This window comes from Mesoplodon densirostris, chromosome 1 (assembly GCF_025265405.1).
Source record: "Mesoplodon densirostris isolate mMesDen1 chromosome 1, mMesDen1 primary haplotype, whole genome shotgun sequence".
NCBI classification, from domain to species: Eukaryota; Metazoa; Chordata; class Mammalia; order Artiodactyla; family Ziphiidae; genus Mesoplodon; species Mesoplodon densirostris.
In genome coordinates, this window is record NC_082661.1 from 78189163 (window position 1) to 78206885 (window position 17723).

Consider the following 17723-nt stretch of genomic DNA (forward strand, 5'->3'; position numbering starts at 1 on the left):
AAAATGGGGCTAATAACATTGACCTATTTTATTGGTGGCTGGGAGGTTTGGCAGTGAATGTTTGAGAAGCACTTTAAAAATACAAATGGAAAGTGAAAAAAAAATAGGAGAGGTCATGTAGGTGACAGCAGAAATGCACACAGTATTTGAGGTGAACCAGGTTAAACAAATATGCAGCTGAGACCCCTGAGTAAGAGGTGATTCCATGTGGTGGACAATTCATGCTCTTTCTCTTCAGAGGCTACAGCATGTTTATGAAGCATTAGATCAGTTAGCACCATTAGGAAGAGGGTTTTTGATTCCCAGAGAATAGTAATTTCATTAGCAGTGGCTCTCAGCAAAAGTTTAGCACTGTATACAATTTTGAAAATGTAAATGCAAAGGGAGCTACACTGGAAAGGGAAAAAAAAAAACCTCAGAGACAAAAACATTGCATTTTTCTGCATAGATGCAAAAATACACAAGGGTTTGAAAGCTGCTTGGAAGTCTGAATGTTGAGTATCAGTATGGGATCATCAAGAAGGAAAATCACCCCTGACACAAGTCAGGGATGGCTAATTGAGGTAAATATATTCACTGAGGGCAGAGATTAGCAAGTAGACAGAAATATTCCCATAAGCATCTCCATGTCACAATAAGTACAGTTTGGAGCACCTATTCTGTGTCAGACATATACTAAATACTTCGATAATTTCAATTAACCCTCTCAGGGTTACTACAGGGTCAGTGGTATTATCCTTGCTTTACACACAAGGAAACTAAAGTTCAGATAAATTGTTTAACATCTTCAAGATCACAAATTTAAGAAGAGACCCAACAGGGATTTGCACCAAAGTCTATCTAATTCTCAAGCCCAACATTCTTCCATTATAAATATGGATGCTTATCCCAACCAACCATCCAGAGACAAGGCAGGTATTCAGAGAGAATCAAGGCCCAGATAAGCCTTGATTATGTAGAAGCAGGTATCTCAGCAAAGCATTTGTAAGATTTTCACTTGTAATAGACTGTATGTATGTGTTATTTGCCTTTTAAAAGTACCTTATCACAGTATGATATACATATACAAAAATGCATAACTCATAAGTGTATAACACCTTGAATTTTTACAAACTGAACACCCCTGTAACCAGAACTCAGATCCAGAAACAGAACATTACCAGTGCCCAGAAGCCTCCAGGGACCGCTTTGCAGTCACTATTCCCCCCAAAGGGTAATCCCTATCCTGTCTTTGAACAATGCAGATTAATTTTGTCTGTTCTTGAATTTAATGTAAATGGAATCATAAAGAGTGTATTCTCTCCTTCCAGACTTATACTCAATTTTTGTTTCAACCAGTTTATCATGTGTAGTTGTTGTTAGCACTTCTCATTGCTGATAATATCTCTTGACATGACTGTAAGATAGCATATTTATCCATTTTACTATTGGACATTTGGATAATTTCCAGCTTGGGACTAATAGGAATAGTGTTGCTATGAATATCTTATCTATGTTATTTTGGTAAACACATATATACATTTCTACTGGGCATTTACCTAGAGCAGAATTTGTACATCATAAGGTATGTGTGTGTTTAAAACTAATTGTACAGTTTTACAAAGTGTTTGTACTAATTTATGCTCCTATCTTCAATGCAGGAGAGCTACAGTTCCTCAACAGCCCACCAGCTTTGGTATTTCCCTTATTTTTTTCACATTAGTTTTGATAGCCTATGTTTACTGTTATTTCCCTCTGCATCTTGGAGAAATATTTTTAAAACAAAAGCAAAGACTGCTTAATTATCTGATTAGCAGAATTCTAATGCAACAAATATTTTTGTCCATAATTTCAGTAGGTATAACCTCCATGACTAATGAGGCTAAAATCCCTGTTGGAAATGATGGAGAATTTTCTTTTTTGGATTTCCTTTTTTACAAAATAATATATACACTAATGATCTTTCTTTAGTGATGAAGGGCCACTTCACCTTTGACCTGAGTCCCAGAGAGTTTATAAAATTTATCTGATTATCTCTTACAACACAGAAAGCAAAATACCACATAGAAGCCTTTCTGCTTATAGCAGCAATAAGAGGAGGAAGAAGAAAATGGATAATCCACAGAGTGCCTCGGAAAGTAATAGATTTTCTAATTGTCCAAAGGGTTTTGCCATTTCTCTGTTCTGTGTCTCCATGTAGTTTGATGGGTAATTTGAAATTTGATTTTGTAATGGATTCCTGATGAAGTTAAATCAGAGAACACATAGCATGTGTTCAGTCTCTGATCAAAGGACTGGAAATGGGTAGTCATGGGTAGAGACGGGTGTTGTACAAGGAGTCTTGAACTATTAGTCAGGAGACTTTAGTTCCATTCTTGGTCCCACCATGGCTTTGTGACCTTAACGTGGTTTTTTAACCTCTTAGGGTCTGATTTTCCTTGGCTGTAATCATGCGACTTCTAACGCATGTTTCCCAGAATAAGGAACATGTTCATTCATATTTCTGGATTCTATCCTATAAGAACTGATTCATATTTTATTGAATGGGGCTCTAAAATTAGCCTTTGAAAGAAGCACACCAGTGAGTCTGCCAATTGAAGTTTGAGATTGAAGATAGCTTCCAGAGCAGCATTTTCCAGACTTTCCTCAGCATAAACATGATCAAGACTGTTGATTAGAAACATAGATATCCAAGCCTTCACCATGACCCCAGGCATTCTGATTAGTAAGTCTTGATGAGTCTTATATGTATGAACAAGCTCTTTGAGGATCCAAATGATCAAGCAGAGCTGGGGGGCACTTTCCTTTTATTCTTTAAACTAGTAATTTCCAAACTTCTTTCTCCATAGTCCCTGGAATTCCCATTAAGACCCTCAGGGGCTGACTTCAAATACTATAGATTAACTTTTCCTGTTTTTGAACATGACGCAGCTGACTCATTCAGAATACATTCTCTTGTATCTGGCTTCTTCTGCTCAGCATTACACTTGAAATTCACTCATATTATTCTGTTATATAAAGTACATTCTCTTTAGAGTGTTTCATTGTGTGGCTATACCATTGTGTCTATTGAAGAGGGGCATTTCTAGATTTCGAATAGTGCAAACAGTTGCTGCTATAAACATTCTTTAACATGCCTTGTGGTGAAATTATATTTGCATTTCTGTTGGGTATATTCTTAAGAGAGGATTACAGAGCCTTAGAACGTAGCAGATATGGTTGGTTTCTGAAGATGCTGCCAGATCGTTTTTCAAAGTGTGTATACCAATTTCTGTTTCCTCAGCAGTGTAGAACTCCAGTTGCTCCACATCATTACCACCACTTGAATGATTTTTGTCTTTTAGCTTTTGTCAATGGGTGACTAGGTGGGGAGTTATTTAGTGGCATCTCATTGTTTAATTTGCACATCCTTGTTAACTAATGATGTTAAGCACTTTTTCTTATGTATATTGACCATGTGAATATTTTCTTTTGTGATGTACCTATTTAAATCTTTTGCCCATTTTTTTTTGTTTTATCTTTATCTATTTCTTCTTTAACACTCTTCCTTTCTTTATGTAGATCTGAGTTTCTGACATATGTCATTTCCCCTTGCTCTGAAGAGCTTCTTTTAACATTTCTTAAGGTAGGTATACTTGTGACAAATTCCCTGAATTTTTCTTTGTTTGAGAAAGTTTTTCTCCTTTGCTTTTGATTGGTAATTTCACTGAATACATAATCTTAGTTGATGTTTTCTCCTATCAATATTTTAAATATTTTGTTTCACTTTCTTCATACTTGCATAATTATCTGTAAAGAAATCCGATATAAATCTCTTCCTTTACAGATAAGATTTTTTTCTCTGGTTTCTTCCAAGATTTTCTCTTTGTCTTTGATTTTCTGCAGTTTAATATATTTTCCCAGGCATAGATCGTTTTGGGTACTTATCCTGCTTGGTGTTCTCTGAGATATCTGGATCTGTGGTTTGGTGTCTGTCATTAATTTTGGAAAATTCTTAGTCATTTTTATTTCAATTATTTCTTCTCCTTACATTTTTCTTTTCTCCTTCTAGTGTTCCTATTAGATGTATGTTACATCTTTTGTAATTGTCCCATAGTTTTTGGATATTCTATTCTATTGTTGTTGTTTTTTCTCCATTCTTCTTTCTCTTTGTTTTTCAGCTTAGGAACTTCCTACTGATATATCTTCAGACTCACTGACTCTTTCTTCAGCCACATCCATTCTACAGGTGAGCCCCATTAAAGGTATTCTCCATTTCTGTAACAGTGATTTTGATATCTAGCATTTCCTTTCAGTTCTTTCTTAGAGTTTCCATCCTCTGCTTAAATTACCCATCTGTTCTTGCCACTGTCCACTTTTTCCATTAGCATATTAAAACTTACTTTAAATTCCCAGTCTGATAATTTCAAAATCTCTGCCATATCCGAGTCTAGTTCTGATGTTTGTCTCTTCAGACTGTGTTTTTTGCCTTTTAGCATGACTTATAAATTTTTATTGAAACTTGGACGTGACATAACAGGAAAGAGAAACTGAGGTAAATAGGCCTCTAGTGTAAGGTTTTGTTTATATGGCTGGCAGTTATATGGTGCTTCCTGTTTGCTTTAGCTGTGGTGTCACAGGCTAAAATTTCCTCTAGTGTCTTTGTTTTTGTTTTCCCTGTTGTCTTTGGGTTTCTCTAAAGACTCCTTAGGGAAACCTCAGGAACTGAGGCTTGCAGTTCTTTTAGCTTTAATCCTCTGAGTGAGGTGTGGGGCAGGGGGCACACCCTATAGTCTTATGATTAGGTCTCAGTCTTTCTGTCTCTTGTTCCACATTGAAGGATAGAAGAGCTGGAGTTGGGTATTTCCCTTTCTTCAGGTCAGTTAGGTTTTGGAAAATAGTTTTGTTTGAGGGCAGGCCTTGTTAAGGAAAGCAGAGAGTTCTGGGCATATTTTGAAAATGATTCCTTTTCCTCTCCCCCTGCCAGAAGTAGGAGGAGATTTTTCTCTGATCTTTAGGTTGGAAGGATTTATAATAACTTTCCTCAGGTTGTAACTTTATGGTTTGTCAAAGCAGAAATAATCCTGTAAATATTCAACACATATTTTTAAAATGTATTTTTGATAATAATTCTCTTGGCTATTAGGTAGAAGGTCCATATATTATTTAAATCTATGATCTTTTTGAAAGAGAGGACATAAGGTACAAACCTACGCTTTTTTTTTTTTTTTTTTTTTTGGCTGCATCTGGTCTTAGTTGCAGCATGCAGGATCTTTGTTGAGGCATGTGAGATCTTTCATTGCAGTGCCTAGTCTCTTCATTGTGGCATGCGGGCTTCTCTCTAGTTGTGGCACGTGGGCTCCGTAGTTGTGGCCTGCAGGCTTAGTTGCCCCACAACATATGGGATTTTAGTTCCCTGGCCAGGGATCAAACCCACGTCCCCTGCATTGGAAGGTGGATTCTTTATCACTGGACTGCCAGGGAAGCCCCACAAATGTACACTTTCATGGGAGAGGTGAAATGCTCTAAATAGCTTAAGCATTCTAGATACTAATTCCTGTTTATAATTTAGTTTTGGACAACAGAGATTTTAAGCAATCTTTCCTCCACTTAAAAATAGAACCATTTCAAGAAGTCTCTATCTGTAAAGATATAAAATAGAGAGAGATCAACTTTAATTAAGCTTTTGTCTATATAATTCCCTTAAGATAAAAAAAAATCACAGGAATTTTTAGTTTTTGTTTGTTGAACACATGTAAAATAGAGGTTTTTGCTTTTTTAATTAGATTATTTTATTATGTTACACAATTTGGAATTAGTGAAGACCAAGAGTTATTTAATTATAAATTAGGGAAATCAGTTCTCTGTGTAAGCATTAAAAAAAAAACTAATAATAAGGTGGAAATCCGTTTAAAGATAAATGTTAAAGGAAACACATGTGCTTTAAGACTTCCAAACACATTATGGAGAATACTGCAGTAAAACTAGTTTTGAGTAGTTAATAAAAATATGCAGCTGTTTAAATAATAGGACTTCCAGAGTTCAGATTTATGAGTTTAGCTTTTTTTTTTTCTCTTATTATTGTCTTTTCAATAGTTTGGTTACTATCCCAAATAATTCATTAGCTTAACTTATTCTATCTCAAACAAAGATATATAAGTTTTGATCAGTCCCTCCCATCAGGAAGCTTGCACAAACCTCTTAGATAACCTCATTCACCAGAGGGCAGACAGCAGAAGCAAGAACTACAACCTTGCAGCCTGTGGAATGAAAACCCCATTCACAGAAAGATAGAAAAAATGAAAAAGCAGAGGGCTATGTACCAGATAAAGGAAAAGATAAAACCCCAGAGAAACAATTAAATAAAGTGGAGATAGGTAAACTTCCAGAAAAAGAATTCAGAATAATGATAGTGATGATGATCCAAGACCTTGGAAAAAGAATGGAGGCAAGGATCGAGAAGGAGCAAGAAATGCTTAACAAAGACCTGGAAGAATTTAAAAACAAACATCTAGAAGAATTAAAGAACAAACAGAGATGAATAATAACATAACTGAATTGAAAAATATACTAGAAGGAATCAATAGCAGAATAACTGAGGCAGAAGAATGGATAAGTGACCTGGAAGACAGAATGGTGGAATTCACTGCTGTGGAACAGAATAAGGAAAAAAGAATGAAAAAAAAAAAAATGAAGACAGCCTAAGAGATTTCTGGGACAACATTCAATGCACCAACATTCACACTGTAGGGTCCAGAAGGAGAAGAGAGAAAGGACCCGAGAAATTATTTGAAGAGAGTATAGTAAAAAACTTCCCTCATGTGGGAAAGGAAATAGCCACCCAAGTTTATGAAGTGCAGAGAGGTCCAGGCAGGATAAACCAAAGGAGAAACACACCAAGACACATAGTAATCAAACTGACAAAAATTAAAGACAAAGAAAAATTATTGAAAGCAGCAAGGGAACAATGACAAATACTATACAAGGGAACTCCCATAGGGTTAACAGCTGATTTCTCAGCAGAAGCTCTACAAACCAGAAGGGAGTGGCATGATATATTTAAAGTGATGGGAGGGAAGAACCTACAACCAAGATTACTCTATCAGCAGGAATCTCACTCAGATTTGATGGAGAGGAGAAATCAAAAGCTTTACAGACAAGCAAAAGCTAAGAGAATTCAACACCACCAACCAGCTCTACAACAAATGCTAAAGGAATTTTTCTAAGTGGGAAACACAAGAGAAGAAAAGGACCTACAGAAACAAACCCAAAACAATTAAGGAAATGGTAATAGAAACATACATATCAATAATTACCTTAAAGGTGAATGGATTAAATGCTCCAACCCAAAGACACAGGCTCCCTGAATGGATACAAAAATAAGACCAATATATATGCTGTCTACAAGAGACCCACTTCAGACCCAGGGACACATATAGACTGAAAGTGAGGGGATGGAAAAAGATATGCCATGTATATGGAAATCAAAAGGAAGCTGGAGGAGCAATACTCATATCAGATAAAACAGACTTTAAAATAAAGAATGGTACAAGAGAAAAGGAAAGACACTACATAATGATCAAGGGATCAATCCAAGAAGAAGATACAACAATTATAAATATATATGCACACAATATAGGAGCACCTCAATACATAAGGCAAATGCTAACAGCTATAAAAGAGGAAATCGACAATAACACAATAATAGTTTAACACCTCACTTACACCAATGGAAAGATCATCCAAACAAAACTAATAAGGAAACACAAGCTTTAATTGACACAATAGACCAGATAGTTTTAATTGATATTTATAGAATATTCCATCCAAAAACAGTAGATTACACTTTCCTCTCAAGTGCACATGGAACATTCTCCAGGATAGATCACATCTTGGGTCACAAATCAAGCCTCAGTAAATTTGAGAAAATTGAAATTATATCCAGCATCTTTTCCAAGCACAATGCTATGAGATTAGAAATAAATTACAGGGGAAAAAACATAAAAAACACAAACACACAGAGGCTAAACAATACTTTACTAAATAACCAAGAGATTACTGAGGAAATCAAAAAATACCTAGAGACAATTGACAATGAAAACATGACAATCAAAAACCTATGGGATGCAGCAAAAGCAGTTGTAAGAGGGAAGTTTATAGCTCCACAAGCCTACCTTAAGAAACAAGAAAAATCTCAAATAAACAATCTAGCCATACACCTAAAGGAACTAGAGAAAGAAGAACAAACAAAACCCAAAGTTAGCAGAAGGAAAGAAATCATAAAGATCAGAGCAGAAATAAATGAAATAGAAACATAGAAAACAATAGCAAAGATCAATAAGGACTTCCCTGGTGGTGCAGTGGTTGAGAATTTGCCTGCCAATGCCGAGGGCATGGGTTCGATCCCTGGTCTGGGAAGATTCCACATGCTGTGGGGCAACTAAGCCCGTGTGCCACAACTACTGAGACCGCATGTCACAACTACTGAAGCCCGTGTGCCTAGAGCCTGTGCTCTGCAACAAAGAGAAGCCAGCACAATGAGAAGCTTGCACACCACAATGAAGGGTAGCCCCAACTTGCTGCAACTAGAGAAAGCCTGTGTGCAGCAACAGAGACCCAATGCAGCCAAAAAGAAATTAATTAATTAATTAATTATTTCAGAAGATATTGGGGGTAGGAGTTTATTAATTAATTAATTAATTTTTGCTGTTTTGCATCTTTGTTTCTTTGCAAGGGCTTCCTCTAGTTTTGGCAAGCAGGGGCTACTCTTCATTGCTGTGCGCGGGCCTCTCATTATCGCAGACTCTCTTGTTGTGGAGCACAGGCTCCAGATGTGCAGGTTCAGTAGTTGTGGCTCATGGGCCTAGTTGCTCCATGGCATGTGGGATCCTCCCAGACCAGGGCTCGAACCCGTGTCCCCTGCATTAACAGGCAGATTCTCAACCACTGCACCACCAGGGAAGCCCAATTAATTAATTTTAAAAAAAGAAAGATCAATAAAACTAAAAGCTTGTTCTTTGAGAAGATAAACAAGATTGATAACCTTTAGCCAGACTCATCAAGTAAAAGGAGAGGACTCAAATCAATAACATTAGAAATGAAAAAAATGTTACAATGGATACTGCAGAAATACAAAGCATCATAAGAGACTACTACAAACAATTCTATGCCAATAAAATGGCCGACCTGGAAGAAATCTTAGAAAGGTATAACCTTCCAAGACTGAACCAGGAAGAAATAGAAAATATGAACACACCAATCACAAGTAATGAAATTGAAACTGTGATTAAAAATCTTCCAACAAACAAAAGTCCAGGACCAGATGGCTTCACAGTGAATTCTATCAAGCATTTAGAAAAGAGATAACACCCATCCTTCTCAAACTCTTCCAAAAAATTCCAGAGAAAGGAATACTTCCAAACTCATTCTACGAGGCCACCATCATCCTGATGCCAAAACCAGACAAAGATACTACAAAAAAAGATTACAGACCAATATCACTGATGAATGTAGATGCAAAAATCCTCAACAAAATCCTCAACAAAAAACAGAATCCAACAAGATATTAAAAGGATCATACACCATGATTAAGTGGGGTTTATCCCAGGAGTGCAAGGATTCTTCAATATATGAAAATCAATCAGTATGATACACCATATTAACAAACTGCAGAATAAAAACAATGTGATCATCTCAGTAGATGCAGAAAAAGCTTTTGACAAAATTCAACACCCATTTATGATAAAAACTCTCCAGAAAGTGAACATAGAGGTCATAATAAAGGTCATATATGACAAACTCACAGCAAACATCATTTTCAATGGTGAAAAACTGAAAGCATTTCCTCTACCATCAGGAACAAGACAAGGATGTACACTCTTGCCACCACTATTCAACATAATTTTGGAAGTCTTATCCATGGCAATCAGAGAAGTAAAAGAAATAAAAGTAATACAAATTAGAAAAGAAGAAGTAAAACTGTCACTCTTTGCAGATGACATGATACTATACATAGAAAATCCTAAAGATGCCACCAGAAAACTACTAGAGCTAATCAATGAATTTGGTAAAGTTGCAGGATACAAAATTAATGCACAGAAATCTCTGGCATTCCTATACAGTAACAACAAAAGTTCAGAAAGAGAAATTAAGGAAACAATCTGCTTCTCCATTGCAACAAAAAGAGTAAAATACCTAGGAATAAATCTACGTAAGGAGGTGAAAGACATGTACTCAGAAAACTATAAGACACGGATGAAAGAAATCAAAGATGACACAAACAGATGGAGAGATATACCATGTTCTTGGATTGGAAGAATCAATATTGTGAAAATGACTATTCTACCCAAAGCAATCTACAGATTCAATGCACTCCCTATCAAATTACCAATGGCATTTTTTACAGAACTAGAACTAAAAATCTTAAAATTTGTATGGAGACAAAAAAGACCCCAAATAGCCAAAGCAAACTTGAGGGAAAAAAGTGGAGCTGGAGGAATCAGACTCACTGACTTCAGACTACGCTACAAAGCTACAGTAATCAAGACAATATGGTACTGGCACAAAAACAGAAATATAGATCAATGGAGCAAGATAGAAAGCCCAGAGATAAACCCATGCAATTATGGTCAACTAATCTATGACAAAGGAGGCAAGGATATACAATGGAGAAAAGACAGTCTCTTCATTAAGTGGTGCTGGGAAAACTACATGTAAAAGAATGAAATTAGAACACTCCCTAACACCATACACAAAAATAACTTAAAATGGATTAAAGACCTAAATGTAAGACCCAATACTATAAAACTCTTAGAGGAAAACATAGAAAGAACACTCTTTGACATAAATCACAGCAAGGTATTTTTTGACACACCTCCTAGAGTGATGGAAATAAAAACAAAAATAAAGAAATGGGACCTAATGAAACTTAAACGTTTTTGTACAGCAAAGGAAACCATAAACAAGAAGAAAAGACAACCCTCAAAACGGGAGAAAATATTTGCAAATGAATCAACGGGCAAAAGATTAATCTCCAAATTATATAAACAGCTCAGTATATTAAAAAAAATGAATCAAAAAATGGGCAGAAGACCTAAATAGACATTTCTCCAAAGAATATGTATAGATGGTCAAGAGACTCATGAAAAGCTGCTCAACATCACTAACTATTAGAGAAATGAAAATCACAACTACAATGAGGTATCACCTCACACTGATTAGAATGGGCATCATCAGAAAATCTACAAATGACAAATGCTGGAGAGGGAGTGGAGAAAAGGGGACCCTCTTGCACTGTTGGTGGGAATGTAAATTTATACAACCACTATGGAGAACAGTATGGAGGTTCCTTAAAAATCTAAAAATAGAATTATCCTATGACCCAGCAATCCCACTGCTCTCATATACCCAGAGAAAACCATAATTTAAAAAGACACATGCAGCCCAGTGTTCACTGCAGCACTGTTTACAGTAGCCAGGTCATGGAAGCAACCTAAATGCTCATCAACAGATGAATGGGTAAAGAAGATTTGGTACACATATACAATGGAATATTACTCAACCATAAAAAGGAATGAAATTGGGTCATTTGCAGAGATGTAGATGGACCTAGAGACAGTCATACAGAGTGAAGTAAGTCAGAAAGAGAAAAACAAAATCATATATTAATGCATATATGTGGAATCTAGAAAAATGGTACAGATGTACCGGTTTGCAAGGTAGAAATGGAGACACAGATGTAGAGAAAAAATGTATGGACACCAAAGGGGGAAAGTTGGGGTGGTGGTGGTGGGATGAATTGGGAGATTGGGATTGACATATAGACACTAATATGTATAAAATAGATAACTAATAAGAACCTGCTGTATACAAAAAGAAAACAAAATTTAAAAAAGATATATGTCTCAAATAGCCAAGCATGGATTACTGCATCATGTAAATATAACAAGCCTGTGAGTGCCAATTCTTTTTTCCAAATGATGCATCAGTATGGCATGTAGTATGTCTTCAGCCATTCAGAGAGTGAAAGTATACAATCAAGGTATGGCAAATTAAAAGATTGTGACAGTACGATGGTGGGTAGAAAGAGGGATGAGATGTATTCCTACTGAGGATTTCCACTCCAGTTTAATTCACTGTCTGTGGGAGTGATATCTGCAGCAGAATAGTATCTGACCTCCAGAAATTACATCTTACATTCACAGTTGCCTACTATGCATTTGTCATTTAAACTCCCCTTTTTTACTCCCGTGAATTAGGTATTATAGAACTGTGCAGAAAAGGAATTTGTTCTTTAAGAGCACCATAGTTCAGAAAATGTTCTTATCTTGCTCTTGGAAGCATGTAGTTTGCTTTGCTTTTCCCATTATATGCAATAATGTCTATGATGTCTCAGATCGTTCTCTCTTAATTTTGAAAAGTTAATTAAAAGAAGTGGAGGAATGGGATGGAGAGTGTCTAACAACAACTCAAATTCATTTGAACAGTAAAAATAATTGCTGTAAGAAATTAAGGTGCGTGCACATGCCTGCTGTAATTGGTGCATACTTATTAGGAGCTCTGCATTTGCAACCTCTCTTGGTGTTTGGGGCCCATGATAATGTGGATACTTAAGGGAAAAGTGTGATTAGGGATGGTGTAGTTCATTCAGCAAACATTTCTTAGTGTTTGATGTGACTGAACTGAGCGTCACATATGATTTTACATTTTTATCCTTCCAGGCAACTGACAGGTCTCTAATCTCAGTCTCAGAACCTTCACTCAGCTTGAACTTTGGCTCATAAAGGTCATTTTTGAACCACTTGGGACGAAAAACCACGTACATGAAATCCCACAGAGTCGATAGATGCGATAATAGCTTTAGGCATATTTTCTTAAGACCCAAGGGGAAAGACAATTTCAATAAATGTAAAACTGTGCCATCTACAATCCACACAATATCTAAGAAAATCTCATAGGAATAAATCTTCTCTTTTCCTTCAGGCAAGAGCCTCCTTAATATAATGATGCAAGACACTATTAAAGACATGAGGTACTAACTATGCCAAAAAAAAAAAACATACACACTGTCTATTAGAAGGAGAGTCTTAAACACAAAAAGAACATTCTTACACTTGATATATCATCTCCCTTGCCTCCCAATTGCTTATAAAGCATTTTCTGAATCTTTAGACCTTAAATTGTTAGAGACTCTGAATATATGAAAACCAAGTTATTAATGGGAAAATGACCTAGACATATCATTCAATTGTTGAATGATTTAAATGTAGTTCCCCTTTTATTTTCTTTTTACCTTTTAGTCTCTAGCTCATTTTAAAAAAATCCTCACAGGTTAGATATGTCAGTATAATTAACAGAAGTTTCCTTAACAGCAGATGTCTGAGATAAGTAGTAAAGGGCATTCTCTTCCCTTGATATGTCATCAAAGGGAAATAAAAGGAATATTTAAATGAAAGAAGTGAAAACTATGTGGGTACATGTTTTAATACTTGAATAATTAACAGAGATATTTTAAAAATCTTGATTTAAGCTATAGGACAGTTAAGTGATCTCATGACCGTATTAATATTAAATGTTTTTGCCTGCCACAAATTTTAGCATTGTCTTTGATTTTTTTTTCTTTCCTTGATATATTTCATGATGCAAAGGAATGCTTCTTGGAAGTAAAGTATCCCCTCCAGCTAAATATTTCACTCAATTTGCCTCAGAGAATTCTGCTGGCAGAAAAGAAAAGAAGATGCTTCAGAAAAACTTCAAATTCAACAGCTTAAAAGTATTTTTAAATGTTCTTTTCAAATAAAATTGTTAAATAAGTCAAAATAAATGAATTCCAAAATTCACGTATTTATCTTAATGTCATATTTAAGGTTTATCTTAATATTTTGTATTTTGTGCCTTTTCTCTCTTTTGCATTTCTTTTAAATAATAATGTGAATGCAATCAACCACAAATCCCAACCTCCAAAATAGATTATATTAAGAAAGGTTTTCTTGTTTACTTTTAAAAGGTCTCCTGAATATAACTGGTGCCAACAGAGAAATTCTTCTAAAGGTAATATAGGGATTTTAATCTGCCCCTAACCAGGAAGTGATGGAGGCCAATGCAAATAGCACTCATCTGATTCTGTAAAACTCATAATAAGAAATAATGAAGCATCTGGTCGACAGCAAAAGGTCAAGGAAGAAATATTTTGAAATGGAAAGTGTATCAGTCCCTCTGGCAAAGACTGTTGTTGCTTCAGGAAGCTCTTGTCTCTCATTTTCAGACTAAGAATATATACATTCTTACACATGTTCAGTGTTGCATTCACAGCAGAATTAGTTCTTAGTACCAGTCACAGAACATGAACATGTTCTAAATTTTCAGAAGTAGTTTAGAGCAGTGGTTCTCAAACTTTGCTGCTTATTAGAATCACCAGGAGAGCTATTAAAAATCTTCGAGGTAATAAAATTAGAATCTCTAGGTGAGACCCTAGGCACCAGTGGTGGCTACAGTTCTGCAGGTGATTCCACTGTGCAGCCAAATTTGAGAACCAATGATTGGGGCATTCATAGGCACAGGCAGACACAAATATGTGCAAACCAGTAAAATAAGGCATCCATATTCCTGTATGGGCTTTACAATGAGCATAGGGAAACAACACAAACAATAAAACAGATGAATGTATGATATATCTATCCATTTCTATGTTATATCCCCAAATAACCACTACTCATCAATAAAAAGGAAAGAAGCTAAACAAAAAAGAATGCATACTTGATGCATTCCATTTATTTAAAAGTCTAGAAAATGCAAAGTAATCTATAGGGACAGGAAGAAGATCAGTGATTGCCTGAGTCCAGGGCAAAGGTGAGGGTGACAGGTAAGGGTGATACTGAAGAATTAAAGAGGGGCATGGGAAAGTTTGGGGGTAATAGATACATTTATTTTCTTGGTTGTATTGATTGTTTTGTGGGTATATACATATGTCAAAATTGTACACTTCAAATATGTGTCAATTATTGTGCATCAGTTATACATAAAGTAAAACTATTTTTAAAATTTAAAAAAAGGGGCATAGAGAATGATGTAGAACAATTACCAAAGTCTTGAGAAGAATGGGGTGACATGGACCTTATTAGCATAAACGCTGGGATTAGATGTGCAAAAGGGTTTTGCAGTCAGAGCATATGACCTATTTTTCTTTTTTTAAAAAATAAATTTATTTATCTATCTATCTATCTATCTATCTATTTATTTATTTTTGGCTGCATCTGGTGTTCATTGCTGTGCACGGGCTTTCTCTAATTGTGGGGAGCAGGGGCTACTCTTCCTTGTGGTGCCGGCTTCTCATTGCGGTGGCTTCTCTTATTGCGGATCACAGACTCCAGGCACGCGGGCTTCAGGAGTTTTGGTGCATGTGCTTAGTTGCTCTGCGGCATGTGGGATCTTCTCAGATGAGGGCTCGAACCCGTGTCCCATGCACAGGCAGGCGGATTCTTGACCACTGCGCCACCAGGGAAGCCCCCATTTTTCTTAAAATAGTGATTTGAATACAAATGAGATCCATGTCATTGAAGTTTCCTAAATATTATCTTTTTGGGAAACTGTCTCCATTTTGGCAAGTGAGAATGTTACTGGAATCTGGGAAAAGCAAACTTAAATGATGTAGAATCTAATCTCTCAACATACTGCCACTGATTTGGGGGTTGTAACATTAGAAGAATACTGCCAGATCTGTGATAAGTCTAGCATTTTAAAATCAAATTCTCCACCTGTGTGGTTAAGTATACCAACTTTTCCCCCCATTTTTCTGGAAGTTTTCAACTCTCAGTATTTTGGTCATGTACATACCCTCACACCCTTTCAGGCAAAAGACACTAAGCTTCAAATGAGGAACTCATTTTTTGGCATTTACCCCTAGTGTTAAAATCTAAAGGAAACCGATTTTAGAGTTTATAAGTCACGTCTAATTTATACAAAAGAATGGTAGGATGGTGATTTTGATAACAGCAGGCATACCATCGTTCATAGTTGATATTAACTACTTTAAATTCAAACTACTTACTTTAGTAATTTTCTTAAAAAGTAGAAAATTAGTTACTTAGTCTGGATCTATATTCCAATGCTATTTTATACATTTAGAAATAATGTTGTAGGGTCATGTTTCTCCTTAAAAATTGTATTCTATCTTAAATCACTTTTTAAAAAAAGTATTCATAAGACAATTTCGAAGAGTTCTAAAATTACATTGTGGTAAAATAAATTTAAAATTTCATTGTGGTGATAATTGCATGCTATAAATAGGTGTTAATATAAATATACTAAACATCATTGACTTATACGCTTAAACAAGTGATTATCATTAAATGTCAATAAAACAAGCATTAAAACTGTTAACAAAAACAAAGCAAAAAAACTTAGATAATATAGTAAAAAATGATTTAAATGATAAAATTCTTTTTGTTGTAACCTAGCAAATCATTCTAGCAAAACCATTTTTTGAATAAACACAGCCAGTCTTTTATTTCTTTGGGCCTTAGTCCCATCATGAAGAAGTTTATCTGCCACTATCCCACCCTTTTGAAATCCTGTCCATTCCTGATGGCTCACTTAATGTCTTGCTATTTAATCAAACAAAGTTTAGTAAGTTCCATAAAAGAGAGAAACTTTGTTTATAGATGATCAATGATTCTCAAGGAACTGGGATTGAAGGAGGATACATAAAGGCAGTGGATATATGACATAAGTTTATATTTGGAATATATTTGCTAATATTTTAATAAATAAAATACCACATTTGATTTAGCATTTGTATACTGTCAAAGGGTAATGACTTAAAGCATTTATGATACACCGCCCAATACATATTTCTTATATGAGCAAATAGTAAGAGTAGTAATATCTCATTTGACTGATATCACTGGAGAATGAAGTTTTTTATGTGGCTAAAATTTGCCTCCAATTGTAGTATCCTTATAAAAAATTATTACTATTAATGGAAAATACACAGAATTTGATTATTTAGTTTGCCCTGCAAACCCTGAGTTTTGTTCTTCCGTGACTAAGAGGCAAAAAGTGGATGCTGACATATTACAACAAAAGTGGAGAAAAGAGTACATAAGAAATAGGATCAATGACTGAAAGAAAAACAAGAAATAGAGGGACAGCCACAAGTTTGGAAATTCTTCATGTGTCCCTCCAGACATAGACTCTCTCCCACTATTACTCAAAACAGGTGTGCCTTGAATATAATTTTTATACTAGTCTCAAAGTCCATAGTGATTCAAGTCTATATCCTGTCAGGGGTAAGTATCCTTCCTATGTTAATGTCATCTGAGAGCATTGTGAGCTACATCATATTGCAACAAAAGTACTAAAAAGAGCATTGAAAAGTGCAAAGTAGCATGCAAATTGTATGGGATCACTGTGACTTTCATAATGGTAACATTTACTAAAACTTCATTCCATTTTGAAAAATATAGTTTAATAAAACCAGAAAGTATATGCTGTAGTTTAGAAATATTCCTATCAAAACAATTAAATTTTTAACTAAAAATATCTGTGTTTGAGACAAGAGATATGAATCTGTGAATTTGAACGATTCTTTCTTGGCTATCTTTTCTCTAAGAAATCAGATAAATGAGGTTTGGTATAGACAAAGAATCAGAAATCTTTCTGAAGTCATACACTAAGCCAGCATTTTCTTTTTCTCCTGTACTTAAAAGGTAGACAAAGACCCACAGTACCACTAGAATAGAAAGGGATACCAGACGTGAAGACTGAAC